Raw genomic sequence first — 19,375 nt, 5'->3', positions numbered from 1 at the left:
GGGACGTTACCCCTCAGCAAAATCTGAGGGCCAAGAGGGAGTCACTAGGAAGGAGGTTTGAGGGTGGAGCTAGCTTTCTAGGTCAGGAGAACCATGGGTTCGAAGGTCTGGAGAAAAGAGAAAGCCAACTGCAAACAAGAAAATCCAGAGGCTGGCGTGTAAAGTACCAAGTCAGAGAGAGTAGGAAGTGGGGAGGATGAAGCAAGTCCAGGGGAGGTCCCTTCTTTCCAGAAAGAACAGGAAAGAGAGGCGGATCATTAAAGCCACTGGGCTCCTCTGTGGATGCCCAGATGCAGGGGCCTCATCTCTGCAGGGGCCTTTCAAACACACCCACTACACCTGCTGAGCTGTGGGTCTGTCTCAGCTCTTCACCCAGGAACCCTCTCCTGCTTCCCTCCTGCCCATCTTGACCATCATTCTTTATTCTCATCTTTCTGACACCCTCACCAAAATAGCACCTGATCCCCATCTGTGCCAGCCACTGACGTCCCAGTCTTCCTGGTCTCTCGCTGCAACATCCAGTGTGTCTTCCTCATTTTAGAGAGCCCTGTTAAAGCCCTTTTCATCAGCTCCCACCACCCTCCACCTACCTGCATTGCTATATCTTCTATACAGGCTACCACCAATTTAAACAACCCTCCTCCAGAATAGCCCTGATATAGTAACAAGAATTCCTTCCTTCCTTCCTTCTCTTCCTCCCTCCCTCCGTTCCGCCCCTCCTTCCTGCCAGCCCGCTTTTATGTATTCATGCATTCAAAACTTAATGAGCATCTACTATCTTTCAGGTATTCTGCCAGGCACTAGGGATAAAGTGGTAAAAAAAAGTTAGGGTTCTCACTCTTCTGTTATCCAGGGATAACAAACAACAGACAATGACTTATAACCTAGTGTGATGAGTTTCCTGTTAGACGGGGATGGGTATCACCCAGTCACTCCACAAGCCAGTCATGGAGGAACTATGGCAGGTCACTTAGGAGGCTTTCTGGAACCCAAAGGGCAACAGAAGGCACTGAGGAAGGCTGTCAAAGTTGGACATAACATCCCCTGACACAGGAGCACCACCCAGCCACCCAGCTCAGTGCTGGAAGACTAGTGCCTTGGGTCCTTCACATGTGTAGATATCACCAACCCTGTGGCCTTTCCCCAGGTGCACCTCCACTCTTCACCAACTCAGCAATGCCTGAGGCATCAGCACTTTGCTATCCACATTACAGCCCAGCAATGGACAAACCTTCCAGTGACGGTTACTGCACTGAAGAGCAGGGTCTTTGGCTGGTAGCACAGTCTGCTCTAGGCTGGCCCTACTGGCCCCCAGCTACTAGCAAGAACTTGTTGGGAGCTGGCCCCTCACATCAGGAATTCTCTGGATTGTTATTCGATCTTCCATCTGGCCCAGCGAGAGCAGAGGTTCTGGCCAGGGGTACATTACTAGCCATTGGCTGATCTCACTTCAAATGGGTATCACTAACCATAAGCGGGGCCTTAGGCTGCCCACCCTCACACTGTGTTTTTCTCGTCCATTTACTTTCCTACTTTACTGATTTCTCTTCTCTCTTGGAACATTTCCCACCCTCACTCTGAGCTGAGAGCCTGTTTGCTAAGCCACTAAAGATACAAAAGCAGTGGAAGAGGACTTCCTTCGCTTCCCACCATTACACCTTCCCACCTGCCCACACCTGTGGCTCCAACTTTACCTCCTGTTTCTACGGGTGCCCAGCAAAGCCGCTCCTCACCGCACCTCTCTCTCCCATCCTCCAAGACACTGATCCTTTTTTTTTTTTTTTTAAGTGATGTGTCCTTACTATATTTTAGTTAAATCAAAAAGAAATGTTTCAGACTTCCCCGGCGGCACAGTGGTTAAGAATCTGCCTGCCAATTTAGGGGACATGGGTTCAATCCCCGGTCCGGGAAGATCCCACATGCCGCGGAGCAGCTAAGCCCGTGCGCCACAACTACTAAGCCTGCACTCTGCAGCCCGTGAGCCACAACTACTGAGCCCGCATGCTGCAACTACTGAAGCCTGTGCACTTAGAGCTCCACAACAAGAGAAGCCACCGAAGTGAGAAGCCCACGCACCACAACCAAGAGTAGCCCCTGCTCGCCGCAACTAGAGAAAGCCCGCGCACAGCAACGAAGACCCAGTGCAGCCAAAAATAAATAAATAAGAACGCAAAAAAAAAAAAAGAAATGTTTCATATAAAACACTGGGGAGAATCACTCAAAATATTTATCCTAAGCATTAAATCTAAGTTTGGAGGTAGAATAGTCACGTGACTTCTATCAGCAATGGGACGTCTCCCAGGGGTCACCGCAAGGAGACAGGCAAGCCATAGGCTACAGTGCAGCCCCAATAAGATACTTGAGTCAGGGACCCTGGGTGGGGGTATGGGGTTGGTGCTGGTTGACATAGTAGAGAAAAGGGGGCTCTTGGGCCTGCTCCAAGCCAGCCCTGCCACAGAGCCCTGGTGTAGCAGTCAGTGTCACAGTCAGCCACATCCAGAAGGTACCCAGAAACAGGGAACAGCCAGCCATGATATACCTGAGCACAATGCCAGCCATCAACACCAAATGCTAAACCATCAGACAAATGTGCCATTGTGGTCTTGAGGGACATCCGGACACGCAAAGACCTTCTGGCCCAGGCCAGGCAAGGCTATGTCTGCCTCCCAAGGACACATGACTACAGTTCCCAGTGATGGTTAGGTGGCTATTATTGGTCTGGGAATTCATTTTAATCCATCTACAATGAGTGTGCAGCATTCTTTCTAAAAGAAAGCCTACTTTGGGGCCAAGGGCTAGGGAAGGGGACAGGAGGGAACTCTAGTTAGGACTATTACTTGCTATGATCAGGACTTCCATTTAAACAGCCCAGATGTCGAGATTATCTTATATTGGCCTCACACAGGTTGGGGAGAAAGTAGAAGTTAGAACAATTGCTGAAAGCTTCTGGTTTTCTCTTTATTAAGTCTGATGACTCAGACTGAATTGGGGCTTTTTGCAATAGGCAAGCACATCCTTCTTACACAAATGAGAGAACATGTAACTCACCTATCATAAAGCCTTGCAAAGAGAGGACACTAGATCAACTGTGGCTAAAAATAGGATGAGCGGTAGTATATATTCTCTCCTGCTGCCTAATGTCCATCACAATCAGAACAATCTTTAAAAGTAAACTGTATAGATTGCCAACAAACACATGAAAGAATGCTCAACATCATTAATCATTAGAGAAATGCAAACCAAAACTACAATGAGATATCATCTCACACCGGTCAGAATGGCCATCAACAAAAAATCTAGAAACAATAAATGCTGTGGAGGGTGTGGAGAAAAGGGAACACTCTTGCACTGTTGGTGGGAATGTAAATTGATACAGCCACTATGGAGAACAGTATGGAGGTTCCTTAAAAAACTAAAAATAGAACTACCATACGACCCAGCAATCCCACTACTGGGCATATACCCTGAGAAAACCATAATTCAAAAAGAGTCATGTACCAAAATGTTCATTGCAGCTCTATTTACAATAGCCAGGACATGGAAGCAACCTAAGTGTCCATCAACAGAGGAATGGATAAAGAAGATGTGGCACATATATACAATGGAATATTACTCAGCCATAAAAAGAAACGAAATTGAGTTATTTGTAGTGAGGTGGATGGAGTTAGAGTCTGTCATACAGAGTGAAGTAAGTCAGAAAGAGAAAAACAAATACAGTATGCTAACACATATATATGGAATCTAAGGGAAAAAAAAGGTCATGAAGAACCTAGTGGCAAGAGGGGAATAAAGACACAGACCTACTAGAGAATGGACTTGAGGATATGGGGAGGGAGAAGGGTAAGCTGTGACAAAGTGAGAGAGTGGCAAGGACATATACACACAACCAAACGTAAAATAGATAGCTAGTGGGAAGCAGCCGCATAGCACAGGGAGATCAGCTCTGTGCTTTGTGACCACCTAGAGGGGTGGGATAGGGAGGGTGGGAGGGAGGGAGATGCAAGAGGGAAGAGATATGGGAACATATGTATATGTATAACTGATTTACTTTGTTATAAAGCAGAAACTAACACACCATTGTAAAGCAATTATACTCCAATAAAGATGTTAAAAAAAAAAAGAGTAAACTGTATATTGAAATGTATTATAAAACTTGAAAGTGAAACAAAAGATAGATTTCAAGGATGGTTAGAGTTTCTATTTCACTGGACTAAAGAGACCCTGTCCAGGAAGACAACAAACCTAAAGTCTCTTTTGGGCACCATTTACTTTCCTGTTAAACAGCAACAGGATACAGTGAAGAATGAATTTTAGTTCTACTTTCATTTAAAATCATTTCTGTTACCTAGTAAAGCAGAACCATATCCTCTCTAGAGAAAAAGAGTATATGTTTAACAAATGGAAAGTAGCTGCCATTTTCCCTTTTTCTTGTTAACAGAAAGTCAATCTTGCTCTGGGAGACAGTGCATCCCTAGCCCTAGGGGATGAATCACAGCTGATGTTAAGTCACTTATTGTGATGGCATTTCCCAGACCCCCTGTAGCTAGGATTGGCCTCTGACTGTTTTAGCCACTGAGGTGGAAGGAGAAGTCTCCTGGGGGCTTCTGGGAAAGATTTTGCTTTCTTTTTCTTTTTTTGCCAACATCTATTATTATTATTATTTTTAATTATACACATACTAACAGGTGTCAGATGATATCTCATTGTGGGTTTTTTTTTTTGAAATATAGTTGATTTACAATATTTCAGGTATACAGCAAAGTGATTCAGCTACATATACATATATGTATGTATATGTATATATATATATTCTTTTTCAGATTCTTTTCCATTATAGCTTATTATAAGACACTGAATATAGTTCCCTGTGCTATTCAGTAGGTCCTTGCTGTTTATCTACCTTCTATTTAGTAGTGTGTATCTGTTTATCTCAAATTCCAAATTTATCCCTCCCCCCAACCCCAAGATTTTGCTTTCTGATAAAAGAAGCAAGTGCAAGAGGAGAGCTTGCTTTTGCTCTTCCCCACCCACCGCTTTGCCTTTGAACGTGGCTGTGATGCCTAGAGCTGCAGCAGCGGCCTCGCAGTCATAAACTGACACTGTCAGAAGCCAGTGGGCTGAGGGCGACAAGGCAGATGGGAAGAACAGCTGGGGCCTTGAAGGCATCACTGAATTGCTGAAACGACCCTGACTGGATAACTTGTGCACTTCTTGTTTAGTAAGTAATGAAGGTTCTTTGAGGTTCAGACCTTGCCAGTTGAGTTTTCTTTTGCTTGCAGCCAGAAACATTTCCAACTGATACACAGACCTTTAATGACTGGTTCAATGATTGCCCATATACCCAGTATCAAAATTTCACTATTGGGCTTCCCTGGTGGCGCAGTGGTTGAGAGTCTGCCTGCCAATGCAGGGGACATGGGTTTGAGCCATGGTCTGGGAAGATCCCACATGCCGCGGAGCAACTAGGCCCGTGAGCCACAACTACTGAGCCTGCGTGTCTGGAGCGTGTGCTCCGCAACAAGAGAGGCCGCGATAGTGAGAGGCCCGCGCATCGCAATGAAGAGTGGCCCCCGCTTGCCACAACTAGAGAAAGCCCTTGCAAAGAAACAAAGACCCAACACAGCCAAAAATAATAAATAAATAATAAATAAATTAAAACAAAAAAATTTCACTATTGCTAATATTTACCATATTTGCTTTATCTCTGTATGTGTATTTTCAATATATGTTGAAATTAAGTTGTCAGTATCATAACTTACCCCTTCAGCACCTATCTCCTAAAAGTAAGCACATTTCCCTTCATGACTACAATGCCATTCTCTCCTAAAAATATTACTAATTCTCTGATAGTATCTGAGAGCTAGTCCATATTCAGTTTCCTTTATTATCCCCCAAATATCTTTTTGTAGTTGGCGAAAACTTCCATTTAAATGGTACAAATGGGACTTGGAGTTTTGTTTTACTTTTTCTTCTTCTTTGAATCAAAAAGAAAGATTCGGGACTTCCCTGGTGGCGCAATGGTTAAGAATCCGCCTGCCAATGCAGGGGACACATGTTCAAGCCCTGGTCCAGGAAGATAACACATGCCACAGAGCAACTAAGCCCCTGTGCCACAACTACTGAGCCCGTGTGCCACAACTACTGAAGCCTGTGCACCTAGAGTCTGTGCTCCGCAACAAGAGACAATGAGAAGCCCACGCACCGCAACAAAGCACAGCCCCCACTCGTCTCAACTAGAGAAAGCCCACGTGCAGCAACGAAGACCCAACCCAGCCAAAAATAAATAAATTATTTTTTAAAAAAGATTAATTTAAAATATATATATAAAAAATAAATTTAAAAAAAGAAAAAAGAAAGATTCATCACCCCCTCCTCCTGCCACAACAGAGTTTCATTCTTCAGCCCATGATGGCTTCTGAGCTCAGGAGAACCTGGCAAGACTTGAATAAAGCTTTGGAATTAAGGCTGTAACAAATCACCTCAGCCATACATCCCTCAAAAGCGTTTTAAGAATTCCCATTTGGAAACTTATTTGGGCTTGGGTTCCTGGTTCCTAATGTTCTTCTCAATCAGACTTTGAGGCAAAGGACTATGGACATGGAGTGTGGAGTCAAGCTGTCTGTGAGGCAGGCTGCTCTGATTTGGGGACCTAACTTTATTCCCCCTCCCCAAATGACCCTCCACATCCCACTCCATAATTTACATGTAACAGTGGGACAAAATGAACAGGGGATGGCATTTTTGACCCCCAGTTGTAGTAATTACAATACTAATTGTGTATTTGAACTACTCAAAACCCTTTATAGTTGACACTCCTTATAAACATAATTAGGAAAAAATTCAGATGCACCCACACTCTGAGAGAGATGGGTAAACAAAGCTAATTGTTTTGTGACATGTAAATTAATGAAATCAACAGAGGTTTTTGTAGAACATTGTTGCATAAAGGACAAATGTTGCTTGATTATCTTTGTTTATTTTTTTTAACCTCCCATTTTACTTAATTAAAACCATTATGGGAGATTGGTTCAAGATGGCAGATTAGAAGTATGTGCACTCACTCCCTCTTGCGAGAGCACCAGAATCACAACTAACAGCTGAACAATCATCAACAGGAAGACACTGGAACTCACCAAATAAGATACCCCACATCCAAAGACAAAGGAGACACCACAGTGAGACAGTAGGAGGGGCGCAATCACAATAAAATCAAATCCCATAACTGTTGGGTGGGTGATTCACAAACTGGAAACACTTATACCACAGAAGTCCACCCACTAGAGTGAAGGTACTGAGCCCCACGTCAGGCTTCCCAACCTGGGGGTCCGGCAATGGGAGGAGGAATTCCTAGAGAATCAGACTTTGAAGTCTAGCAGGATTTGATTGCAGGACTTTGACAGAACTGGAGGAAAGAGAGACTCCACTCTTGGAGGGCACACACAAAGTAGTGTGTGCATTGGGACCCAGGGGAAGGAGCAGTGACCCCATAGGACACTGAAATAGACCTACCTGCTAGTGCTGGAGGGTCCCCTGCAGAGGTGGGGGGTGGGTGTGGCTCACCATGCGGAAAAGGACACTGGCAGCAAAAGTTCTGGGAAGTACTTCTTGCTGTGAGCCCTCCCAGAGTCTGTCATTAGCCCCACCAAAGGGCCCAGGTAGGCTCCAGTGTTGGGTCGCCTCAGGCCAAACAACCAGTAGGGAGGGAACGCAGCCCCACCCATCAGCAGACAAGCAGATTAAAGTTTTACTGAGCTCTGCCCACCAGAGCAACAGTCAGCTCTACTCACCACCAGTCCCTCCCATCAGGAAACTTGCACAAGCCTGTTAGATAGCCTCATCCACCAGAGGGCAGACAGCAGAAGCAAGAAGAACTACAATCCTGCAGCCTGTGGAACAAAAACCACATTCACAGAAAGATAAACAAAATGAAGAGGCAGAGGGCTATGTACCAGATAAAGGAAAAAGATAAAACCCCAGAAAAACAACTAAATGAAGCAGAGAGAAGGAACCTTCCAGAAAAAGAATTCAGAATAATGATAGTGAAGATGATCCAGGACCTCAAAAAAAGAATGGAGGCAAAGATCGAGAAGATGCAAGAAATGTTTAACAAAGACTTAGAAGAATTAAAGAACAAACAAACAGAGATAAACAATACAATAACTGAAATGAAAAATACAATAGAAGGAATCAAGAGCACAGTAACTGAGGGAGAAGAACGGATAAGTGACCTGGAAGACAGTATGGTGGAATTCACTGCCATGGAACAGAATAAAGAAAAAAGAATGAAAAGAAATGAAGACAGCCTAAGAGACCTCTGGGACAACATGAAGCGCAACAACATTCGCATTATACGTGTCCCAGAAGGAGAAGAGAGAGAGAAAGGACCAGAGAAAATATTTGAAGAGATTATAGTCTAAAACATCCCTAACATGGGAAAGGAAGTAGCCACCCAAGTCCAGGAAGCACAGAGAGTCCCAGGCAGGATAAACCCAAGGAGAAACACGCTGAGACACATAGTAATCAAATTGACAAAAATTAAAGACAAAGAAAAATTATTGAAAGCAACAAGGGAAAAATGATGAATAACATACAAGGGAACTCCCAAAAGGTTAACACCTGATTTCTCAACAGAAACTCTACAAGCCAGAAGGGAGTGGCATGATATATTTCAGGTGATGAAAGGGAAGGACCTACAACCAAGATTACTCTACCCGGCAAGGATCTCATTCAGATTCGACAGAGAAATCAAAAGCTTTACAGACAAGCAAAATCTAAGAGAATTCAGCACCACCAAACCAGCTCTACAACAAATGCTAAAGGAACTTCTCTAAGTGGGAAACACAAGAGAAGAAAAGGACCTACAAAAACAAGCCCATAACACTTAAGAAAATGGTAATAGGAACATACATATCAATAATTACCTTAAACGTGAATGGATTAAATGCTCCAACCAAAAGATACAGGCTAGCTGAATGGATACAAAAACAAGACCCATATATATGCTGTCTACAAGACACCCACTTCAGACCTAGGGACACATACAGACTGAAAGTGAGGGGATGGAAAAAGATTTCCATGCAAATGGAAGTCAAAAAGAAAGCTGGAGTGGCAATACTCATATCAGATAAAATAGACTTTAAAATAAAGAATGTTACAAGAGACAAGGAAGGACGCTACATAATGATCAAGGGATCAATCCAAAAAGAAGATATAACAATTATAAACATATATGCACCCAACGTAGGAGCACCTCAATACATAAGCCAACTGCTAACAGCTGTAAGAGAGGAAATCGACAGTAACACAATAATAGTGGGGGACCTTAACACCTCACTTACACCAATGGACAGATCATCCAAACAGAAAATTAATAAGGAAACAGAAGCTTTAAATGACACAATAGACCAGCGAGATTTAATTGATATTTATAGGACATTCCATCCAAAAAGAGCAGATTACACTTTCTTCTCAAGTGCGCAGGGAACATTCTCCAGGATAGATCACAACTTGGGTCACAAATCAAACTTCAGTAAATTTAAGAAAATTGAAATCATATCAAGCATCTTTTCTGACCACAATGCTATGAGATTAGAAATGAATTACAGGGAAAAAAACGTAAAAAACACAAACACATGGAGGCTAAACAATTCGTTACTAAATAACCAAGAGATCACTGAAGAAATCAAAGAGGAAATCAAAAACTACCTAGAGACAAATGACAATGAAAACACGATGATCTAAAACCTATGGGAGGCAGCAAAAGCAGTTCTAAGAGGGAAGTTTATAGCAACACAAGCCTACCTCAAGAAACAAGAAAAATCTCAAATAAACAATCTAACCTTACACCTAAAGGAACTAGAGAAAGAAGAACAAACAAAACCCAAAGTTAGCAGAAGGAAAGAAATCACAAAGATCAGAGCAGAAATAAATGAAATAGAAACAAAGAAAACAATACCAAAGATCAATAAAACTAAAAGCTGGTTCTTTGAGAAGATAAACAAAATTGATAAACCATTAACCAGACTCATTAAGAAAAAGAGGGAGAGTACTCAAATCAATAAAATTAGCAGAATACAAACCATCCTGAGAGACTACTACAAGCAACTCTATGCCAATAAATCGGACAGCCTGGAAGAAATGGACAAATTCTTAGCAAGGTATAACCTTCCAAGACTGAACCAGGAAGAAATAGAAAATATGAACAGACCAATCACAAGTAATGAAATTGAAACTGTGATTAAAAATCTTCCAACAAACAAAAGTCCAGGACCAGATGGCTTCACAGGTGAATTCTATCAAACATTTAGAGACCACCTAATACCCATCCTTCTCATATTCTTCCAAAAGATTGCAGAGGAAGGAACACTCCCAGACTCATTCTATGAGGCCACCATCACCCTGATACCAAAACCAGACAAAGATACTACAAAAAAAGAAAATTACAGACCAATATCACTAATGAATATAGATGCAAAAATCCTCAAAAATACTAGCAAACAGAATCCAACAACACATTAAAAGGATCATACACCATGATCAAGTGGGATTTATCCCAGGAATGCAAGGATTCTTCAATATATGCAAATCAATCAATGTGATACACCCTATTAAATTGAAGAAGAAAAACCATATGATCATCTCAATAGATGCTGAAAAAGCTTTTGACAAAATTCAACACCCATTTATGATAAAAACTCTCCAGAAAGTGGGCATAGAGGGAACCTACCTCAACATAATACAGGCCATATATGACAAACCCACAGCAAACATCATTCTCAATGGTGAAAAACTGAGAGCATTTCCTCTAAGATCAGGAACAAGACAAGGATGTCCACTCTCGCCACTATTATTCAACATAGTTTTGGAAGTCCTAGCCATGGCAATCAGAGAAGAAAAAGAAATAAAAAGAATACAAATTGGAAAAGAAGAAGTAAAACTGTCACTGTTTGCAGATGACATGATACTATACATGGAGAAAGACACCACCAGAAAACTACTAGAGCTAATCAATGAATTTGGTAAAGTTGCAGGATACAAAATTAATGCATAGAAATCTCTTGCATTCCTATACACTAATGATGAAAAATCTGAAAGAGAAATTAAGGAAACACTCCCATTTACCATTGCAAGAAAAAGAATAAAATACCTAGGAATAAACCTACCTAGGGAGACAAAAGAACTGTATGCCAAACACTATAAGACACTGCTGAAAGAAATTAAAGATGATACAAACAGATGGAGAGATACACCATGTTCTTGGATTGGAAGACTCAGTATTGTGAAAATGACTATACTACCCAAAGCAATCTACAGATTCAATGCAATCCCTATCAAATTACCAATGGCATTTTTTACAGAACTAGAACAAAAAAATCTTAAAATTTGTATGGAGACACAAAAGACCCCGAATAGCCAAAGCAGTCTTGAGGGGAAAAAATGCAGCTGGAGGAATCAGACTCCTTGACTTCAGACTATACTACAAAGCTACAGTAATCAAGACAATATGGTACTGGCACCAAAACAGAAATACAGATCAATGGAACAGGATAGCAAGCCCAGAGATAAACTCACACACCTATGGTCAACTAATCTATGACAAAGGAGGCAAGGATATACAATGGAGAAAAGACAGTCTCTTCAGTAAGTGGTGCTGGGAGAACTGGACAGCTACATGTAAAAGAATGAAATTAGAACACTCCCTAACACCACACACAAAAATAAACTCAAAATGGATTAGAGACCTAAATGTAAGACCGGACACTATAAAACTCTTAGAGGAAAACATAGGAAGAACACTCTTTGACATAAATCACAGCAAGATCTTTTTTGATCCACCTCCTAGAGTAATGGAAATAAAAATAAAAATAAACAAATGGGACCTAATGATACTTCAAAGCTTTTGCGCAGCAAAGGAAACCATAAACAAGACGAAAAGACAACCCTCAGAATGGGAGAAAATATTTGCAAATGAATCAACGGACAAAGGATTAATCTCCAAAATATATAAACAGCTCATGCAGCTCAATATTAAAAAAATAAACAACCCAATCAAAAAATGGGCAGAAGATCTAAATAGACATTTCTCCAAAGAATACAAACAGTTGGCCAAGAAGCACATGAAAAAGCTGCTCACCAACACTAATTATTAGAGAAATGCAAATCAAAACTACAATGAGGTATCACCTCACACCAGTTAGAATGGGCGTCATCAGAAAATCTACAAACAACAAATGCTGGAGAGGGTGTGGAGAAAAGGGAACCCTCTTGCACTGTTGGTTGGAATGTAAATTGATACAGCCACTATGGAGAACAGTATGGAGGTTCCTTAAAAAAGTAAAAATAGAATTACCATATGACCCAGCAATCCTACTACTGGGCAGAGAGATGGGTAAACAAAGCTAATTGTGAGAAAATTATTATTTTTGGTTTTCCCAGAGAAAACCATAATTCAAATACACACATGCACCCCAATGTTCATTGCAGCACTATTTACAATAGCCAGGCCATGGAAGCAACCTAAATGCCGATCGACAGACACATGGATAAAGAAGATGTGGTACATATATACAATGGAATATTACTCAGCCATAAAAAGGAATGAAATTGGGTCATTTGTAGGGACGTTGGTGGATCTAGAGACTGTCATACAGAGTGAAGTAAGCCAGAAAGAGAAAAACAAATATCGTATACTAACACATATATATGGAACCTAGAAAAATGGTACAGATGAACCAGTTTGCAGGGCAGAAATAGAGACACAGATGTAGAGAACAAACGTGTAAACACCAATGGGGGAAAGTGGCAGGGCGGGGCGGTGGTGTGATGAATTGGGAGATTGGGATTGACATATATACCCTAATATGTATAAAATGGATAACTAATAAGAACCTGCTGTACAAAAAAAAACAAACAAACCATTATGCTCAGAGGAACTTGACAGCTTCATATTGCTGATGTCAATGCGGCAGTATTGCCTCCGCAGGGGCAATGTGCCCCCTTTCTCAAGTAGAGCTTACTAGAATAATGTGTAACTGGAGACTTACCTAAAAGACTCTTCTCTCTCTTCATCTGCTTCATCTGGTGCTTGCGGTTCTAGTCTCTTTCTCCTCATTTCCAGAATTTTCAGTGTCATTTAGTTCTCCCACCATTACTACATGTTGGGAGAAAAAGATTTCAAATAATGAAAAATATATTTAAACTGGTCATAAAATGGTAGAAGTCAATGTGTTTTAACTTAATTCCATTGGATTCCTCAAAAACCATTAATATTTCATTTATTTTAACTGCAGAAAGTTAATTGTGTAATCTGTTAGAAGGGCCTTATTGCGTATGAATAAAGTCATAGCAATTGCTTGTGAAAGTTAGAGGTTTATTATTAATGCTCAAAACCCATTATTCTGGGGGAAACATTCAGCCAGCTCTAATCAGAGACTCACAAACTTATCACACCCAAAAAATGGTTAAAGATATGTTTTGACTAAATTATCTGTGTCACCATTCAACCCAGGAACAATGGTGTAAGTAATTTCTCCCTCTTTAACATGTTATTTTTCCAACTTTTTCAAAAGGGCACATTTCTTAAGCTTGAAATAACTAATGCAAGTCATAAATAAAAGCTTTGTTATGTTTTCACAAACATATCCCCAAGAAACAAATGCTTGCTTCTGCTAATGACTATTTTACCTCTAAAAGGAGTGAAAGCAAGGAATTTCTAAAATTTTAACATTCTGCTTACTGAACATAGACAACAGGAAGGTTTGGATCCCCCCACTGGACTCCTAGAGACTGTGTAGAAAGATGAATCACAAAGCAGTGCCGTGAACAGCTTGGGAACCACATCCGGGCATTGCTACCATGGGCCGCTTTGTGCAGAAACTGTTAGACATGCAAATATTTCCTGTGGGCTGTGGAAAGAGAGGCCAGCAGTTTCTGCCACCCGTGACCTCCCAGCACAGTGTGCTCTGACGAGGCCCTTCTGGGGCTGTAGGGTGCTGCACCTCACCTCTCCTGCCTCAGCCTGGGCAAGGACAAGAGATGTCCAAAACATCCCTGTCGTAGAAAAACCTAGGACACATGCAGGAACATTCGTTAAGATTCTTTTTTGTTTTGATTTGTTTTGTTTTGTTTTGATTTTGGTTTTGTGGGGGGGGGGTGGTTTTGGCCACACCACATGGCATACGGGATCTTAGTTCCCCGACCAGAGACGGAACCTGTGCCGCTGCAGTGGAAGCGCGGAGTCCTAACCACTGGACGGCCAAGGAATTCCCTCGTTAAGGTTCTTAAAGAAGAAAGTTTGATTTTGTGCTTGGAAATATATCAGAAATCACTTAGAGGCAAACAAGAGCCCCCTGCAGAGTTGAGCAGCCACTCGTCTCCAGATGCCTCCACGCTTAAAGTGCTCTCTTGGGGCTGGGGCTGTCCAGGCCTTTCCAGGCAAAGCTGCCCAGCATCTTTCTCTTCCTCCCTCCAGGCTTTGAACCAGTGATGCTCACCTGTGGTGTCTCATTCTCTCGGCAAACCGTACTGGCTGGGCCCTGCACACATGACTCCTAGGAAAGGTTAATGGCAAGCCCAAGTTTGGGGATGGTCCTCCTGGACTGACTGACCCTCTTTCCAAGAGCGATGCCAACTTAACCAAAAGGATTCCAATTTTAATGGGAATTTCAGGACTCAGTACTTTTTCTTGGGTTGAGGAGGGCGGGATCAGGGATGTTTCTAGTTCTTTGGTTCAGAATGGGTAACATTTAGTAGCAGCTGTGGCCCAGCAAAACCTCTTTTTTGTTATTTCTGTCCCAAGACCTTAGAGCAGGGTTCCCCAACCCCTGGGCCATGGACCGGTACTGGTTCGCGGCTTTTTAGAAACCGGGCGGCACAGCAGGAGGTGAGCGGCGGGCCAGCGAGCGAAGCTTCACCTGCCGCTTCCCATCGCTCCCCATCGCTCGTGTTACCGCCTGAACCATCCCCCACTCCCCCACGCCCATCCATGGAAAACCTGTCTTCCACAAAACCGGTCCCTGGTGCCAAAAAGGTTGGGGACCTCTACCTTAGAGCACTGAGTAAAAAATCCTTCAGATCCTCCTGATTCACTTCAGTAATGACCTATAATACTTCTCTCAGACAGGCTCAGATTCTTGTGACCATCTCCCTGTTTAGTCCATACGTCTTGTTTGCAGTGACTGGCAGAGAGTTAGTTGAGAAATCTAGGATAACAAAGCTTTTACTGTATAAATATTCTACCAAAGAAAACCAAAAAGATATCATAAAGCATTCAATCTGACACATTCCAGATAAATTATTCAAATTTTGCTGCAAATGCTTCAGCCTAAAATAAATGGCTTTGTTTGCAGAACTGTGTATGATACCGCACATTTGTCAGAACTCCTTACCCATCCGAAAGTGCTGTTGCCCTGGTAACTGGGGAGCTCGGCAGAGCTAAGAGATCCTGCTGGCGGCAGGGGTAACATAAACCCCATGAGGGCAGGGTTCACGTCCGTTATATTCACCGCCCTCGCTGAGGTCCCAGATACAGGGCCAGGCACAGAGAGGGCACTCGAGAAATGAGCCCATTTGCTGTATTTACAAGTGTAAGAATATGGCAATAGCATCAGGTCCTGAGCTTGTAGGGCAAAGAATAAAAAGGACAGGTCACAACTTCATCTTTCATGTATGCATGTGTGACGTCACATGGATGAAAAAGGAGCAGGAGGAGTTGTTCTTTTCAAAAGGAAAATATTCACAAAATATATGGAAATAGTAACACAACTTTGAGACCATAGGTGGTTTCCCTGAGCAAGATTTGGCAGGAATCAAAAAAGCCAATTTAGCGCTCTAGGAAGAAACTTGATGGTACCTGGGAATGGAAGGAGAATTTTACAGTACCTCATCAAGTGGCATACACACACACACATTATATTACAGATGTATATATACACATAAATAAACATACATACTATATACATAAGTATATGTTTGTGTATTTGTATCAAAGATCCCTGTGCTCTACCTCAAACTTTCCATGATGAAATGAGATACTTTGGTCATCAACAGAGAAATAATAAAATAACTCCCAAAGTTTGGGGAGAAGGGGAGGCTGGGGAGAAAACTGTTCCATATTTAGCATAAGACGACCAGCTTCCTAAAAAGTATCTTTCTCTACATAAACTACAAAAGTCATTTCAAAATTTACCACTTTATGCTTTCCAAACCTTTAACAAAACTGACATATCCAAAGTCAATATTGGAAGAGAAAAGGGATTATTTACTCACCCCCAGAGGAGCAGCCTTTCTCCCTTTTAAAAGATGTTTCTTCTTGTTGGTGGTAGTTTAAGTAAGAGGAATGGGAAAGTGGGAATCGTAGGGAGATGGGCTTTTAATCTCCAAAGGAGAATATTTTCCCCCTCACCGCACATTCCCTGTAGAACGATGCACTTGATTTAGTGTCTCAGCGGCAACTGAAGCCTTAAATTAAAGGCTCAAAGGGGTTCAAGGAAGAAGCGATGGGGAACCAGATTAGACAGAAGGTCTCTCCAAAAACATACACATTCAGTTTAGACCAGTCGTATTTTCCAACCCGAAGCACACTTCCTACAGACTCTGGCGGTCAGCGTCCTTTCAAGCACAGGAAATGCTGACATGTGTGCGCAAGCACATCTGCAGGAGTCACACTGCCTGGGCTCAGACCCAGGCCCCACCCACGAGAAATGTGGCTGCAGTCAGGGTCACTGATTTCTTCAAGCCTCCGTTTCTCAGCTCTAACACAGGCATAACAATAGTACTTACCTCACAAAGTGGTTAGGGAGATGAAACAAGGATGACAACGCACGAAGGGTCTTAGGAGAGGGTCTGGGGTGAAGTTAGTGCTCAAAAAAGCACAGCTAGGGGGCTTCCCTGGTGGCGCAGTGGTTGAGAATCTGCCTGCTAATGCAGGGGACACGGGTTCAAGCCCTGGTCTGGGAGGATCCCACATGCCGTGGAGCAACTGGGCCCGTGAACCACAACTGCTGAGCCTGCGCGTCTGGAGCCTGTGCTCCTCAACAAGAGAGGCCGCGATAGTGAGAGGCCCGCGCGCCGCGATGAAGAGTGGCCCCCACTTGCTGCAGCTAGAGAAAGCCCTAGCACAGAAACGAAGACCCAACATAGCAATCAATCAATCAATCAATCAATAAATCTTTAAAAAAAAAAAAGCACAGCTATTGTCATTCTGATTGGCAGTATTGCATATTCAGTTATTATCATTATCAGGAACAGCAGCATTGTTATACTCAAGGAGTTTGGTTTGACTTAAGGTGAAAGTGTGAAATGGTGACCAACATGAGGGAGAAGGTGTAACTGAACCAAAACCTGGGTCAGCTCGCCCGTGCATGCAGTAAAGCCAATCTACTGACACCAGGTTGTGGTGAAGGAAAGGGCAGTGTTTATCGCAGGGTGCCAAGCAAGGAGTCCAGGTAGCAAGTGCTCAAAAAGCCCGAACTCCCCCAGAAGGCTTTCAGGGAAAGGTTTTTAAAGACAGGGAGAGGGAGAGGGTTGCAGGGTGCGTGATCAGCTCATGGACATTCTTCTGATTGGTTGGTGGTGAGGTAATGGGGAGTCAACATCATCAACCTTCTGGTTCCAACCGGTCTTGGCTCTTCGTGCTTGTGGGCAGCGTGCAGTTAATTTCTTCCACCTGGTGGGGGTTTCAGTATCTGCAAAACAGCTCAAAGGATTTGGCTCAGAATATTATCTATAGCCTTTGAGGAGGAACTAAATGTCCTCGACTTTGTTTAATGGTTAAATTATTATTTTGTCTTGCTTGACTGTTTTCCTTTGCTTCTGCACTTTCTCACTTCTTTAATTAAATATATTCTTTGGAACTCTGGGAAGGCCTAGGAGGCTAAAGTTTTTCTACAAACAAGAGGCAGGCAGGGGACATGTGCCAGGGGCGGGGGTGGGGGTGGGATGGGCGTGGTGTCCGGCTGTCCCAAGGAGGTCCCATAGGGTCCTGTTGAGTTATAAAGGCAACGAGTAATTTGGGGGGAGATAAAAATTAAACCCACAAACACATTCTCACTCCTTTCCCTCTGTGCCAGACTGTCAGCCCCTACAGCTTTGAGATTAATCTAGGTATTGCCCTGAGATTAAAGTAACAAGCTGAGCTCCTCCATGCATTATCCATAGTGATAGAAACAAAGCCATCAGAGTGACACAGAGCACAATAAAAAGGTAGTTTTACTCTTTTAAACTAATTCTTAAATAATTAATGCATAAGTAGATTCTCCTCATAAAAATACAAACAATACAGATAAGGACAAACTCTCCCTTGACCACTATCCCCAATTCTAGATCCCTCCCCAGAGGTAAGCACTGTTATCAGGGTGGAATGCATCCTTCAGACTTTGTCCATCGAAAATGTACACTATTCATTTTGATTCACATAAATGGACTCTTGGTACTGTTGATATTTGGCAACTGCTGTTTTAATTCATGAGTATCTGGAATGTTGCCGTATTTGTATATATAAACAGTTCTACCTTATTCATTCTTTTCAATGTGTGTCTGTTCCCAGTAACGGAGTGGATAGCTTTCACAGGGCTGACGAGATTCCATCCCTTGCCCCCTTCTGTCTTTTGCAGAAGCAGTTACCTTGTGGGAGGAAATGTCACTGGCTTGAGAGTTTGGCGATGTGTTCTTTGGTTCTACCACTTCTGACTAGAAGTAGACCTAGAGAACTCAGTTCCCTTATCTATTAAACAAGAGGACTGGATCACACAGTTCTGATACAGCTACAATAATCCATGTTTTGGGTATTGAAACAGAAAAGCTGTTCCTCAGAATGAGGAAAGTTGTGGGAGTGGGCAAAAGCTGATGATTTCTAAAGAAGTTCTTCCTGCAAAGAGGTGAATGCTTTCCACAAAGTTCAGCCCACTTACAAACTAAAGTCTGGTTTGCCTCATTCTTTTAATGTTCGCAAACTATTCAATAGTATGTGGGCTTTATTTGAAAATCACGAGAGTCGAGATATTTTTGAGTAGCCACAGATACAGAAATTCTTTTGGTGGAATTTAGTTGAAAATATTTGCATCTGGGCTGTTTACTGAGTAGGGAATTAGGATGTTAGAGGTCAGATTTGGATGAAAGCTAAAAGGGAGAGATTTCAGTGCCCTAAAAAGGTTCATTCAATTGAATGAACACCCACTATGTCCAGTGGTGAGGACACTAAAATATAAATCAAGACCGTTGGCTTCCCTGGTGGCGCAGTGGCTGAGAATCTGCCTGCCAATGCAGGGGACAATGGTTCAAGCCCTGGTCTGGGAAGATCCCACATGCCGCGGAGCAACTGGGCCCGTGAGCCACAATTGCTGAGCCTGCGCGTCTGGAGCCTGTGCTCCGCAACGAG

At 42.6% G+C, this 19,375-nt stretch overlaps 1 pseudogene across 1 annotated transcript in view; it reads right to left on the bottom strand.

Annotated features, from left to right (window-relative positions):
* LOC309632665 (ferroportin-like) overlaps nucleotides 1-16,864 on the bottom strand; it is a 32,151-nt pseudogene extending 15,287 nt beyond the window's left edge. The window contains exon 1 of the transcript XR_014249537.1: nucleotides 13,044-16,864. The product of XR_014249537.1 is annotated as a ferroportin-like (transcript). The remainder of the gene's footprint in view (nucleotides 1-13,043) is intronic.
* Nucleotides 16,865-19,375: the final 2,511 nt, after the last annotated feature.

The sequence above is a fragment of the Balaenoptera borealis genome, assembly GCF_965194805.1.
Source record: "Balaenoptera borealis genome assembly, chromosome: 7".
Classification (NCBI taxonomy): domain Eukaryota; kingdom Metazoa; phylum Chordata; class Mammalia; order Artiodactyla; family Balaenopteridae; genus Balaenoptera; species Balaenoptera borealis.
The sequence above is the reverse complement of the archived record's forward strand: the minus strand, read 5'-3'. Positions and strand labels throughout refer to the sequence as shown.